This window comes from Mixophyes fleayi (assembly GCF_038048845.1).
Source record: "Mixophyes fleayi isolate aMixFle1 chromosome 2 unlocalized genomic scaffold, aMixFle1.hap1 SUPER_2_unloc_3, whole genome shotgun sequence".
Lineage (NCBI taxonomy): Eukaryota > Metazoa > Chordata > Amphibia > Anura > Limnodynastidae > Mixophyes > Mixophyes fleayi.
The window spans coordinates 156,630-171,429 of NW_027445880.1; positions in this window are offsets into that span (position 1 = coordinate 156,630).

A 14,800-nucleotide genomic window follows, 5' to 3' on the forward strand; every position below is an offset into this window, starting at 1 on the left:
CTTCAGTAATTAAATACAATAATGGTAAGTTGCTTAGATTTCTAATATTCAAGTTAAGTTTACCTGTTACACTCGGAAAACCCTTTCTTTTCTTAAACAGAACCGTAACTTAGAATTCTAGTGCCCGTGGCGAGAAAGACAAATGCCGCTTCCCTAGCCCTCAATTTTAACTAAATTAACCTAAAATATTCCTAAATTGTGCCCCCCTTCAGCGTTGCACCCTGGGCGGTCGCCCCTGTCGCACAGCCCTAGTAACGGCCCTGCTTTTCAATAGACTTATTTGTTGTGTGTGTTTTGGGTTTGTAGAAAGGCAACAAAGGCCGGGTCCAATGGCTACAGAGTTGCAGCATTGTGGTCACTTTGTACATATAAAGATGTATTTTGAGTATTGCTAACGTATTATTTATGTTCTAAACTTTTAACACATGACTCAGTTGGGGGGGGGGGGTGTAGAACTGCATACACTTTTATTTACAAAGCATAAAATAACCAAAACACAGAACAGAATTCTCCTTGGTGGTTTCACATCGGCCGCATTATTTTGTGACCATGACAGGTGAAGTCTCCAGGGGGATAATAGAATTGATGAGACCTCGCGATCGACGAGACAATGTGTGGCTTCAATCGCAGCATGAGAGCACAATGTGATTGGTACACCAAGTCACGTGGGGACCCAAGTCTTTGAAGACTAATTTTTCCTGATCTTGAGGAGAGTCTATAAAGATTGGTTTCCCTGTGTTTAGGGAGCAGCCATTCTTTTTCGATCCAGGACATGGGGAGGAGGAGGGTGGCCCCAGGTCCCCCACAAAGGGGGTGCGTGGCGATTGCCGCTAGTGACATTTGTTAAAAGCCCGTGTAAGGGGAAGAGAACCCCACCTGATGTAATAGCCGCAAGGGAGCAGAAACAGCTCCAGTGTGATAAAAGAGGGGTAGATAGAGAGAGCTGGTGGCAGTCGGAAGTCAAAAGCCCACATTATGCCAAAGATCCCCCATTTATTCGGAGCCCCATAGAGAGGGTTGCTGAAGGGGGTCCTCACCTTTAGGGGTATCCTCGGGTTTAGGGGTATCCCAGAAGAGGCCCCAGTGCAGGGGAGAGCATGAAGAGGTGCAGGACTGCATGAGAGGTGCACCTGGATTACAATGAACAAGAAGACAAGAGGGGGAGAATCCCCAGCAGCAAAAGTCTTAAGGCGGAAAGCCTTTGGATGACAGTGCTAGGAGAAAGGCATGGATGAACAGAAAGGAACTCTTGGAAGGGGTGTGCGTGATTGGTTAAAGCCACGTGTGATCTGAGAGAAGACCCTGTGTAGAGCCAGTAGATGTCCCCCTGCCCCCCAGCCCAGCCTGCCCCTGCTCAAGTGAGACAGAGTTCCTGGCCATTGAGATGTTTAAGAGGTCTGTCTGGATATTTAATGCCCCTGAATTGCATAGTACTGCAGTGTAGGTCCCAAGCATGGAAGGGTCCCTGGATATTGGGATGGCATCTGAAATGGGCAGTGTGAGATGCAGTAGTAGGGCTGAAGTAAGAGGCTCCCTGTGAGGGATGGGGTTGACCGTGGCAAGGAGAATCCCTGAGTAGTGGGATGTCATTTATTCCTTGTTGGAGCGTAAGCATAAAACTCTGAAGTATGCCAATTGTGTGCTGACACCTCTCATAGAGAGAGCAAAGTATTCTTAGTGTGTGTCGGGCTACTGCACCCTGCAACTCCAGGTTTGCATCTGTATAACTATACTTGATGGACTTAAACAAGTAAAATGCATTTAGATTAAAGGTGTAGAGCATATTCATCTGCTGTTTATGTGCTGGAGGTGTTTTGAGAAATTGTGCTTGTAACCGCTATGATCAGTCTTGGAGGAGTTTGGCATTTAAATCTTTGTCCTTTGCAAGCGAAATGATATGTGCAGAAGGAGAAGACATTTGAAAATAAAAACTGTTTCTATTTGCTATGAGATGGTCTGGTGCCCAACATTTATTTGACTTTGCACTGCAAAAAACTAGTGACTACTCCATGTTCATTGTGTTTAAACACCTGAGTATTCAGGGGACCCGTTGGTCATGGATGCCACTCCCACACCATAGAAAAAGAGGAGGGTGACAGCGAGTGGGATACCATGCAACAGGATACCCCAAGTAATTGACTGTACAACACCAGTACCAAAGAGCTTTCACAGTGCCATAGAGAATAAACTGACAATACTACTACTACTGCAAGTCTACTGAACATTAATAATGCAAGGTATATGGCAGTAGGATTACGTGGAAAGTCTACGGATATTTCTCTTAGGAAGTAAATGTATTTGACTAAAACATAAGAATGCACTGCTATGAATGTTGAGACTCTAATTGATTTTACAAAATAAAACTGACAGCATGCTAAACTGATCTAAATACTTTAAGCATGTCAACTGGCCAGCCCAATAGATCTACACTATAGTATATTATATTATATTACATTACATTACAGGGCAGCACGTTGGCTTAGTGGTTAGCACCTCTGCAGTACAGCCCATGAATTCAATTTCTGACCTTGTGGCGTTTGTATGTTCTCCCTGTGTATGCATGGGTTTCCTCTCACACTCTAAAAATACACAGGTATGTTAATTGGCTGCTATTAAATTGACCCTAGTCTGTGTGTGTGTGTGTGTGTGTGTTTGTGTGTGTGTATGTTATTATTATTATTAATTTTTATTTATAGGGTGCCACTAGGTGTTCGTAGCGCTGTACAGAGACAAACAAGTACAATACTAGGTGGGACGGCACGGTACAGTAAACAATAAGCACAGTAACTTAGTAAGCTCAAAGTACAGCTAGAGAGAGGGGGGAGGGAAGACCAGCAAGCGCCGGAGCCCAAGAGGAAGGGCGCGGATGACGGGGAACAAAGGTAGCTGGAGAGCAGAGTTAGAAGTGTAGGAAACAGGAGGAGAGACGGCCCTGCTCAAGGGAGCGTACAATCTAAGGGGAGGGGTAGACAGACAGAGAGACACGGGTGAGAGGGAGAGAAGGGGGAATGGAGGCAGATTCAGGGGAGGGGGGAGAGGCAGAAAAAAAGGTAGAAAGTTAAGTGGGAGACTGGAAGGCTTTGAGAAAGAGGTGGGTTTTTAGAGCCCGTTTGAAACTGGACAGATTAGGGGATGTTCTGATGGAGGGAGGGAGCTTGTTCCAGTGGAGGGGGGCAGCGGGGGAGAAGTCTTGGATATGCACGTGGGAGGAGGTAATCAGAGGGGAGGAGAGGAGACGGTCATTGGCAGATCGGAGAGGGCGGGATGGAGGAATTTAGATTGTAAGCTCCAATGGGGTAGGTACTGATGTAAGTAAGTTCTCTGTACAGCACTGCAAAATTAGTGGTGTTATATAAATAGACGATGGTGATATTATAGCTGAAGGTATAAATGAACAACTTACCTGTCAAAGAATAGATAAGAGAATTCATTTGGTAAACTGATGTCTGTTATACTTGTACTGTTATGATATGTCAAATGTACTTATTGTCATGAGCCGCTGCGGCTTCGGGCGCCGCAACTCTCTGCCCTCATGACGGCCGGGACGTCACTTCCAGGTTGTCCCGGCCTTTGCCAAGGCAGCAGTCGGGACGCTTTCACTGTGCAGCGCTGCACTCCGGCATTCAGGACAGCCGGGCGTGCACGCAAATAGAGAAGGGGCCAGCTGGTTAATTTATTCCTCCTGTGGCTGCTTCACTCCCATTGGGCCATGCTGGTATTTTAGGCAGGAAGGGGCAAAGCCTTCCTGCCGGTTATAGTTCCTGCTTTGCTGCATACTAGCCTGCTGTATCCCTTGCTCTCTGTTAACCATTAGGACTTTGATTATTGTTGCCGACCCTTGCCTGGATTTCTGACTTCGATTGATTGCCTGTGTCCCTTGATCTTTTGCCTGGACTCTTACGCTGCTGTTTTGCCTGTGACCTCTGACCTCGGCTTGTTTGTTGGATTCGCTGTCTGCTGCCGGCCCTCGACCCTTGCCTGGACTTCACTCTGCTTTCCTGGGTTCTCCCCAGCGAGTGCACATCTCACGACCCTCTGTTAGTCTGCGGCCAAGTCTGTCCCCACCACTAGGGGCAACAGTGAACACCAGACTTTCAGAACAGACTCCGGGTTTTGCTGTACTGGTTGGAGGGGTTCCTAACACTTATATTATATTGTGTTTAGTATCCCTTTAGGTTATTACTAAAAAAAAAGAAATGTTATACCTTGTTTACTTTGTGGAAGTAAACAAGGTATACTGAAGTATTGATTTCTAAGTACAATTATTTTTTGTTTTTGAATGTTAAAGTACTAAGAGGTGATAACCTAATTAAGAATGTTCTTCACTGGTTAAACATTGCCCTATAGTCATAACCCAATATTTTCTTATTAACAGCTTTACTGTATTAATAATGTCATTGTACAGCACAGCGAGAAAAAATATTACTAATTCTGTTTAGGGGAATCCTTGTCTTTCTAAGTGTGTGCCTCTGCAGAAGCCATACCAGACAGCATAAGAGGATGGCACTTCAAATTATGGTCACCACACCTGCCACAACGGTTAAGAGCCCCTGTATTAGGTAACACATAGAGGTTCAGCGCCCTGGGAGAGGATTCATGTCTAAATGCCATGTGGGAGTATTATTGTGCCCTTAAATAGTAAGATGTTTTGATTGCCAGCAACAGGGTTGGACCCTGCAATTTGGAGAGTGATGTGAGAGACTTTAAGACTGTAGTAAGAGCATCCCTGGCAACTGGGACACATTATTGGGAAGCAGTCCAGAAGCGTTCATCAAAAAGTAATTGTCGCACATCAGACCCGCTGATCGACGGGCTCCCCACTGTCACTTACCTCTTCCCCGGCAGCTGTACTCCTCCAGGACTGACGCTGAGGCTCTCGTGACAGGGCGCCATCTTGCCGCGTAAACTGCGCATGTGCGAACCAGAATTTCTCCCCATTCATTCCTCCAGACAATTGGCTGGTGGCTTCCCCTATTTAACACACCTTTACCCTTGTATGTTGCCAGATTTTCAGGTCTCATCTCCTATTCAGACGTCCTGTACCTTGGCTCATGTTTGCATACCTGTCTCCAGCATACTGGTCCGCACCGTGCTTGGGACTCTTCTAAAGAGCTCCTCTCAGGCAAGATTCCTCCCATAGGCCGGGTGTACCTGTTATCCATACCTGAGACCCAAGCTATGGCAGCAGAGTATGTTCAAGAAAATCTCCAGCGCGGGTTTATTTGACCTTCCACTTCTCCAGCACGTACAGAAATTTTCTTTGTGAAAAAGAAAGAAGGGTTACTGCGCCCTTGCATTCATTATAGAGGTTTAAATGTTATTATAGTCAAGAATCTGTACCCTATTCCACTCGAGACCGAACTCTACGACCGTATCAAAGGCGCACAGATATTCACCAGTTTAGACCTTTGTGAGGCCTTAAATTTAATCTGCATTCGTAAGGATGACGAGTGAAAGACCGATTTTAATACCAAGGATGGCCACTATGAGTATCTGGTGATGCCCTTTGGGCTCTGTAATGCCCCAGTGGTATTTCAGGGCTTTGTGAATAAGATCTTTAGAGACTTACTTTACTCTTGTGTAGTGGTGTACTTGGACAACATCTTGATTTTCTCTCGGGATCTAACTACTCATCGTCACCAAGTGGCTGAGGCACTTGCCCGTTTGCGAAGGAACAGATTATTTTGCAAACTCAAATGTTCTATTGAGACCTCCCAGGCGACGTTTTTGGGATACATCGTTTCTGGCTCCGGCTTGCAGATGGACCCAGATAAGGTCCGTGTTATCCTGGATTGGACCCTTCCAACTGGACTCAAAAGCTTCCAATGCTTTCTGGGTTTCGCCAACTATTACAGACAGTTTACACGAGGATATTCCACTCTTGTGGCTCCCATTGTGGCTCTCACTTGGAAAGGAGCTGAAACTAAAACTTGGCCTCCAGAAGCTAAAGAAACATTTAACATCCTCAAGAAAGCTTTCTCTACAGCTTCTATTCTCAAACAACCCAACCCCTCTCTACCCTTCTTTGTAGAGGTTGATGTCTCAGCCATTGGAGTAGGAGCGGTCCATACACAGTATTTTCCACCGAAGAAAAAATCCCATCCTTGTGCCTTGTTTTCCTCTAAATTTCTACCAGCAGAAAGAAACTATGCACTCGGAGATAAAGAGCTTCTAACTATGAAACTAGCACTTTTGGAATGGAGATACCTTTTGGAAGGATCACAGTTCCCTGTTAACATTACCACCGACCACAAGAATTTGCTTTACCTCCAATCGGCTCAGTACTTAAATCCTCGTCAGGCACGCTGGTCCCTCTTTTTCTCCTGGTTCAACCTGCACATCACTTTCAAACCAGGCTCTAAAAATAAGAAGGCTGATGCCCTCTCTCAAGCTTTTCTCCACAAACCTGAACCAACTGAACTCCTTTCACAACCTATTCTGGATCTTAACTCTCTGTCACGGGCACTAGGAGTCTTTACCCAGGGATCACCAGGTGATGGACTTACCAGAGTAGTATAGATGGTAATATGGTACTCTGGTAGCGGGGTGATCACGGAACAGGAGACAGCAGATGGTAGAGAATGCTCGTGGAAAGTCTATGACTAGCAGCACTGGTAATATACAGGTAGTAGTACACGAGGAACTGAATGGACAAAGGAAACGTGAGGGTAGTCAGTGGTCTGCGGTAGCAAGTTGTACCACTGCTATAGTGAGGAGGAATGTCCAGCAGCAACGAGGAGGTGATGAGAGTCAGCGGTCTGCCTTTAGCAAGTTGTACCGCTGTCTATGTGAAGGAATGGAATCCAGGTGGAGGTATCCGGGAAGTCAGTGGTCTGCGTTAGCAAGTTGTACCACTGCTATGTGAAAAGATACTAGAACAGGTGACTCTGGAAACAGGGATCAGTGGTCTGCCTCTAGCAAGTTGTACCACTGAATATATATGTGAGGAGGAGCACGGGGAGAGAACTGCAATACTGTCACTCACCGGACTGTGAGTGCTACTTCTAAGGCAGCTAGGAACCGTGTCCGTCCATTATTATGAGGTACTGCGCATGTGCAGTCCCTTTTAACCTTCAGTTCTGTTCCTTTAACTTAATTGACTGATCAGGCAACACTCCCTATATTAAGCACCTGTGGTCAATACCACGTGGCCTGATCTTGGAGTCTCATTCCTCATGAGTCTCTGAAGGTGTTCCAGTGCCTCCTCGTGTGTTCAGCTAATGCTGATTCCTGTTTGCCGTTTGTGGTTTCCAGACCACTTCTATTCCTTGTGTTTCCTAGTGACTTCAGCAGCTGATTCCTATCCGCTGCCTCCGTGTATCTACAGCTACAGATTACTGCAAACTCTCCTGTGTTTCTTCGTGACTCCAGCAGCTGATTCCTATCCGCTGCCTCCGTGTATCTACAGCTACAGATTACTGCAAACTCTCCTGTGTTTCTTCGTGACTCCAGCAGCTGATTCCTATCCGCTGCCTCCGTGTATCTACAGCTACAGATTACTGCAAACTCTCCTGTGTTTCTTCGTGACTCCAGCAGCTGACTCCTATCCGCTGCCTCCGTGTATCTACAGCTACAGATTACTGCAAACTCTCCTGAGTTACATCGCTACTGTTCCAGCTGATTCCTGTTCGCTACTTCAGCGTGTCTACAGAGTCTGCTCGTCTCAGCGCTCCAGTCTGCATTCTACCTGCCGTCAGCTGACCCGCTGCCTACTGCTTCTACAGTGTGTCCATTTGTGTCAACTCGCCTGTTGCATCGAGTCTACGCTCCTCGGCTTCCAGCTTTGCTACATCGCTTCAACTCTTCCGTGGTCTCCTGCTGTTCTATTCAATATACTACTGCTTCCTGAGTATTTGTCATCTTTGCTGTCCTACCTACAGTGCGCTGCACCTACCTGCCGCTTCCATTCTGCAAGGACTTCGCATCTCGTCTGTTCCCGGCCGCTCAGGTATCCCTGCAGCTATCCCTAACAGCCTGCTCATCTGAACCACGGTATGCATACTTCTCATTGACTGTGCTGGTGTATTGCATATCCATCTGGACTGAGTTGTCCTCCTCCGGAGTTTCCATCCTCTGAGACTATTGCTATTATTGACTGTGTTTCCTTTTGCTGGACTATTTGAGTGACTTTGTTTATCTGTGCAGTGCTGTTCATTCATTATTATCATTCTGTGCAGTTCAACGTGGGATCAAGTTCAGTGTACCCGTGTAGACTCTGCATAGCATTTATCTCCTCGTGTCCTTCCTCACATATATATTCAGTGGTACAACTTGCTAGAGGCAGACCACTGATTCCTGTTTCCCTGTGTCACCAGTTGCATATATCCTCTCACATAAGCAGTGGTACAACTTGCTACTCGCAGACCACTGACTTCCCCGTGACCTTCACCTGGATTCCATTCCTTCACTACAGACAGCGGTACAACTTGCTATACGCAGACCGCTGACTTCCACCTCCTTATTACTCCTGGACATTCTTCTCACTATAGCAGTGGTACAACTTGCCGTGCGCAGACCACTGACTACCCTCACGTGCCTTGTCCATCCAGATCCTCGTGTTCAGTTACCCATTGTTTACCAGTGCTGCTAGTCATAGACTTTCTGAGCATTCTCTAACCATCTGCTGTTTCCAGTTCCATTATCACCCTGCCATCAGAGTATCATATACCAACTCTACTGCTCTGATAAGACCATCAGCGGGTGATACTGGGTAAAGCCTCCTAGTGCCCGTGACAGTAAGATCAGGCCATGACAGACCCAGATTCGGAACCCACAGCTAAAGAGATGCTGCAGCATCTGGTCACCCGTGTGGAACAACAGGAAGTTCGCCAACGGCATTTGCTGCGGTGTTACCAGACGTTAGTCTCCCAAAGAACGTCTGGGCAGAATATTACACCTTCTGTTGATGCTCCTGCGCTTTCCTCCGTTTCCCCAGTGCCATCCCAGGTGTCTACGGCTTCCACGCTTCACCTGCCAACTCCGTCAAAGTATGATGGAGATCCCAAAACATGTAGAGGTTTCCTCAACCAATGCTCAGTACATTTTGAGCTCCAACCTCAAAACTTTTCGACTCATCGTTCCAGAGTGGCCTATCTCATCTCATTATTCTCCGGACAAGCTCTCGCATGGGCTTCCCCTCTGTGGGAAAGAAATGATCCGTTGTTACAGGATAGTGCCAAATTTATTTCCATGTTTCGTAATGTATTCGATGAACCAGGTCGTGTTATTTCCGCTGCCTCCAGCATTCTACGTTTACGACAGGGTTCACGTACAGTAGGACAGTACGTCATTCAATTTAGGATCTTAGCCTCTGAGCTTCAGTGGAACACTGAAGCGTTAATTGCCGCCTTCTGGCAGGGGCTCTCGGACAAAATTAAAGATGCACTGACTACTCAAGAACTCCCTACGTCTTTAGAAGATTTGATTTCTCTTTGTCATCGTGTGGATCTCAGATTTCGTGAGAGGGACTCTGAAAGAACTACTTCAGCTAAAACATCTCTTCGTCCCACTTCTCAAATTCGTCCAGCTTCAACTCCGGTAATACCGATGGAGATTGGACGTTCCAAACTAACCTCTGCAGAGAGGAATCGAAGAATTAAGAATAGACTTTGTATCTATTGTGCTGATGCCACACATATGCTTCAGTCATGCCCCCAAAAAATCGGGAAATGCCAGGCCCTAACTAGTTCTGGAGAGGTGAAGTTAGGGTCCCTGGAGTCCTCTCCATCTTCTACGAGATCAAAAATCTGTGCATTTGACGTTACCATTTCATTTGCTACTAAGTCTTTTGAGTCCCAAGCTCTAATTGATTCAGGAGCTGCGGGAAATTTCATTTCTGAATCCCTTGTAAATCAATGGTCCCTACCAGTGATTACCCTGAAGACTCCTGTTACGGTGACTGCTATCGATGGATCACGTATTATCAACGGTCTCATCACCCAAAGTACGTCTTCAGTGACCCTTCAGATTGGTGTTCTACACCGAGAAGAAATTTCGTTTTTAATCCTTCCTGTTACTACAAGTCCGATTGTTTTAGGCCTTCCATGGCTTCAATGTCATTCTCCCCAGATTGACTGGCGCACTCCTCAAGTTACGTCTTGGGGACCTGAATGTCACCAACATTGTCTTTCTCGTGTTGTTCCTCGTAGAATACAGCAAACCTCCATTTCACCTTCCTCACCGGGACTTCCTCCTCAGTATGCTTCATTTGCCGACGTCTTTGATAAAGCTCAGTCTGAACGTCTTCCCCCTCATCGTTCATGGGATTGTCCGATTGACCTGTTACCTGGCAAGATTCCACCTAGGGGTCGTGTTTATCCACTTTCATTACCTGAGACTCAGGCTACTGCTGAATACATCCAAGAGAATCTCCAGCGAGGATTTATTCGACCTTCTACTTCTCCCGCTGGAGCTGGGTTCTTTTTCGTGAAGAAGAAAGATGGATCATTACGCCCCTGCATAGATTTTCGTGGACTTAATGCTATCACTATCAAAAATCGGTACCCCATTCCTCTGATTACTGAGTTGTTCGATCGGATCAAGGGAGCCCGGATTTTTACTAAGTTGGATCTTCGTGGTGCCTACAATTTGATTAGAATCAGGTCCGGTGATGAATGGAAAACAGCTTTTAACACCAGAGATGGGCATTATGAATACTTAGTAATGCCCTTCGGGTTATGTAATGCCCCTGCTGTTTTCCAGGGCTTCATTAATGAGATCTTTCGGGACTTGTTATATGTATGTGTCGTAGTATATCTGGACGACATACTCATCTTTTCCCAAGACCTGCCTTCACATCACCAACACGTAGCCGAAGTTCTTTCCAGACTCCCGAAAAATTCATTATTCTGTAAACTAGAAAAATGTTCATTTGAGTTGCCCCAGATTCCATTTTTGGGTTATATTGTTTCCGGAGTTGGTCTACAAATGGATCCAGAAAAGGTGAATGCTGTGTTACTTTGGCCTCAGCCAACCACTCTTCGGGCCATTCAGCGTTTTTTAGGTTTCGCCAACTACTATAGACGCTTCATTCAAGACTTCTCTTCAATTGCATCTCCCATTGTGGCTCTTACTCGCAAAGGGGCCAATACTAAGCAATGGTCATCTGAGGCTTTCCAAGCCTTTCAATTTCTTAAAGAGTCCTTCTCCTCTGCTCCCATCCTTCGACAGCCTGATGTGATGCTTCCCTTCTTCCTAGAAGTAGACGCCTCTAATGTTGGTTTAGGAGCCATTCTCTCCCAGAAATCGGAGCAACAAAAGTTCCATCCTTGTGCCTTTTACTCTCGGGGTCTTCTGCCTGCGGAGAAGAATTACACCATCGGGGACAAGGAGTTGCTGGCTATTAAAGTAGCATTGGAGGAGTGGAGATATTTGTTAGAGGGAGCTCGTCATCCAGTGACAATTTTTACGGATCATAAAAATTTGTCATACCTACAGTCTGCTCAATGTTTAAATCCTCGTCAGGCAAGATGGTCTCTTTTCTTTTCCCGTTTTGATCTTATCATAACCTTCAAACCAGCTGCAAAGAATAAAAAAGCAGACGCTCTATCTCGAGCCTTCGTGGCGTCCTCAGACGTTGAAGAGAATCCCAACCACTTTATATTAGACCCCAAATGTGTTTCTCTGGCTGCTTCTTCCACGAAACTGCTACCATTTGGGAAGACCCTCGTGCCTCCTGCTCTTAGGAAAAAAATCCTTTCATGGTTTCACTCTTCTCGTTTCTCTGGACACGCTGGTGAACGCAAGACCTTTGAAATCCTCTCTCGAAGTTATTGGTGGCCTTCTATGAGGAGAGATGTCAAAGAGTTTATCGCAGCATGCGATTTATGCTCCCAGTTCAAGACCCCCCGCAGAACTCCAGCGGGGTTGCTTCAGCCACTACCCATTCCATCTAAGCCTTGGACCCATATTAGTATGGACTTTGTCACTGAGCTTCCTCCTAGTAAGAATTGCAACACCATTTGGGTAGTGGTGGATAGATTTTTGAAGATGGCGCATTTCGTTCCCTTGTCTGGTTTACCTTCTTCTTCTACCCTGGCTGAACATTTCATTAGAGAAATTTTCCGTATCCATGGATGTCCGTCCGAAATCGTGTCAGATAGAGGAGTACAATTCGTGTCCAGATTCTGGCGGGCCCTTTGCAAGACCTTGGGCATACGATTGGCACTCTCATCTTCCTACCATCCCCAATCGAACGGACAAACTGAAAGAGTCAACCAAGATCTTGAGACTTTCTTAAGGATGTTCTCGTCAGCCAATCAAGACAACTGGGTAGAATTACTTCCTTGGGCTGAATTTGCTCATAACAACATGTACCATGAGTCATCATCTAAAACTCCATTCTTTGTGGTTTACGGTCACCATCCGTCTTTCCCGGAATTTTCTGCCCTCCCGCCCACCCAAGTTCCTGCTGTTGAGACTTTGTGTCAAACCTTCAAAAATATTTGGGCTCAGGTAAAAACCTGTTTAAAGAAGACATCTGCCAGATATAAGTCTTTTGCGGACAAAAAGAGACGGGCTATTCCACCATTGAAAGTCGGAGACTGGGTGTGGCTATCCACTAAGAATATTCGTTTGAAGGTTCCATCCAGGAAATTTGCTCCCCGTTTTATTGGTCCATATAGGATCATTCAAGTTATTAATCCAGTTTGCTTCAAACTTTTACTTCCCAAGAGTCTTCGTATTTCCAATGCCTTCCATGTTTCCTTGCTCAAACCTCTCATCATCAACCGTTTCTCGGTCTCTCCTTCAGCACCACAGCCACTTCAAGTTCATCAGGAGGAAGACTTTGAGATTACTCAGGTTTTGGATGCTAAAATTTCGCGAGGAGTTCTTCGTTTCCTCGTGCATTGGAAAGGCTTTGGTCCTGAGGAGCGTTCATGGATCAAAGCTGAAGATCTCAACGCTCCAGCGCTCTTGAAGAAGTTCTATACCAAATTCCCGGACAAACCCGGTTCCAGGTGTTCTGTGCCCACCTTTAAAAGGGGGGGTACTGTCACTCACCGGACTGTGAGTGCTACTTCTAAGGCAGCTAGGAACCGTGTCCGTCCATTATTATGAGGTACTGCGCATGTGCAGTCCCTTTTAACCTTCAGTTCTGTTCCTTTAACTTAATTGACTGATCAGGCAACACTCCCTATATTAAGCACCTGTGGTCAATACCACGTGGCCTGATCTTGGAGTCTCATGGAGTCTCATTCCTCATGAGTCTCTGAAGGTGTTCCAGTGCCTCCTCGTGTGTTCAGCTAATGCTGATTCCTGTTTGCCATTTGTGGTTTCCAGACCACTTCTATTCCTTGTGTTTCCTAGTGACTTCAGCAGCTGATTCCTATCCGCTGCCTCCGTGTATCTACAGCTACAGATTACTGCAAACTCTCCTGTGTTTCTTCGTGACTCCAGCAGCTGATTCCTATCCGCTGCCTCCGTGTATCTACAGCTACAGATTACTGCAAACTCTCCTGTGTTTCTTCGTGACTCCAGCAGCTGATTCCTATCCGCTGTCTCCGTGTATCTACAGCTACAGATTACTGCAAACTCTCCTGTGTTTCTTCGTGACTGCAGCAGCTGATTCCTATCCGCTGCCTCCGTGTATCTACAGCTACAGATTACTGCAAACTCTCCTGTGTTTCTTCGTGACTCCAGCAGCTGACTCCTATCCGCTGCCTCCGTGTATCTACAGCTACAGATTACTGCAAACTCTCCTGAGTTACATCGCTACTGTTCCAGCTGATTCCTGTTCGCTACTTCAGCGTGTCTACAGAGTCTGCTCGTCTCAGCGCTCCAGTCTGCATTCTACCTGCCGTCAGCTGACCCGCTGCCTACTGCTTCTACAGTGTGTCCATTTGTGTCAACTCGCCTGTTGCATCGAGTCTACGCTCCTCGGCTTCCAGCTTTGCTACATCGCTTCAACTCTTCCGTGGTCTCCTGCTGTTCTATTCAATATACTACTGCTTCCTGAGTATTTGTCATCTTTGCTGTCCTACCTACAGTGCGCTGCACCTACCTGCCGCTTCCATTCTGCAAGGACTTCGCATCTCGTCTGTTCCCGGCCGCTCAGGTATCCCTGCAGCTATCCCTAACAGCCTGCTCATCTGAACCACGGTATGCATACTTCTCATTGACTGTGCTGGTGTATTGCATATCCATCTGGACTGAGTTGTCCTCCTCCGGAGTTTCCATCCTCTGAGACTATTGCTATTATTGACTGTGTTTCCTTTTGCTGGACTATTTGAGTGACTTTGTTTATCTGTGCAGTGTTGTTCATTCATTATTATCATTCTGTGCAGTTCAACGTGGGATCAAGTTCAGTGTACCCGTGTAGACTCTGCATAGCATTTATCTCCTCGTGTCCTTCCTCACATATATATTCAGTGGTACAACTTGCTAGAGGCAGACCACTGATTCCTGTTTCCCTGTGTCACCAGTTGCATATATCCTCTCACATAAGCAGTGGTACAACTTGCTACTCGCAGACCACTGACTTCCCCGTGACCTTCACCTGGATTCCATTCCTTCACTACAGACAGCGGTACAACTTGCTATACGCAGACCGCTGACTTCCACCTCCTTATTACTCCTGGACATTCTTCTCACTATAGCAGTGGTACAACTTGCCGTGCGCAGACCACTGACTACCCTCACGTGCCTTGTCCATCCAGATCCTCGTGTTCAGTTACCCATTGTTTACCAGTGCTGCTAGTCATAGACTTTCTGAGCATTCTCTAACCATCTGCTGTTTCCAGTTCCATTATCACCCTGCCATCAGAGTATCATATACCAACTCTACTGCTCTGATAAGACC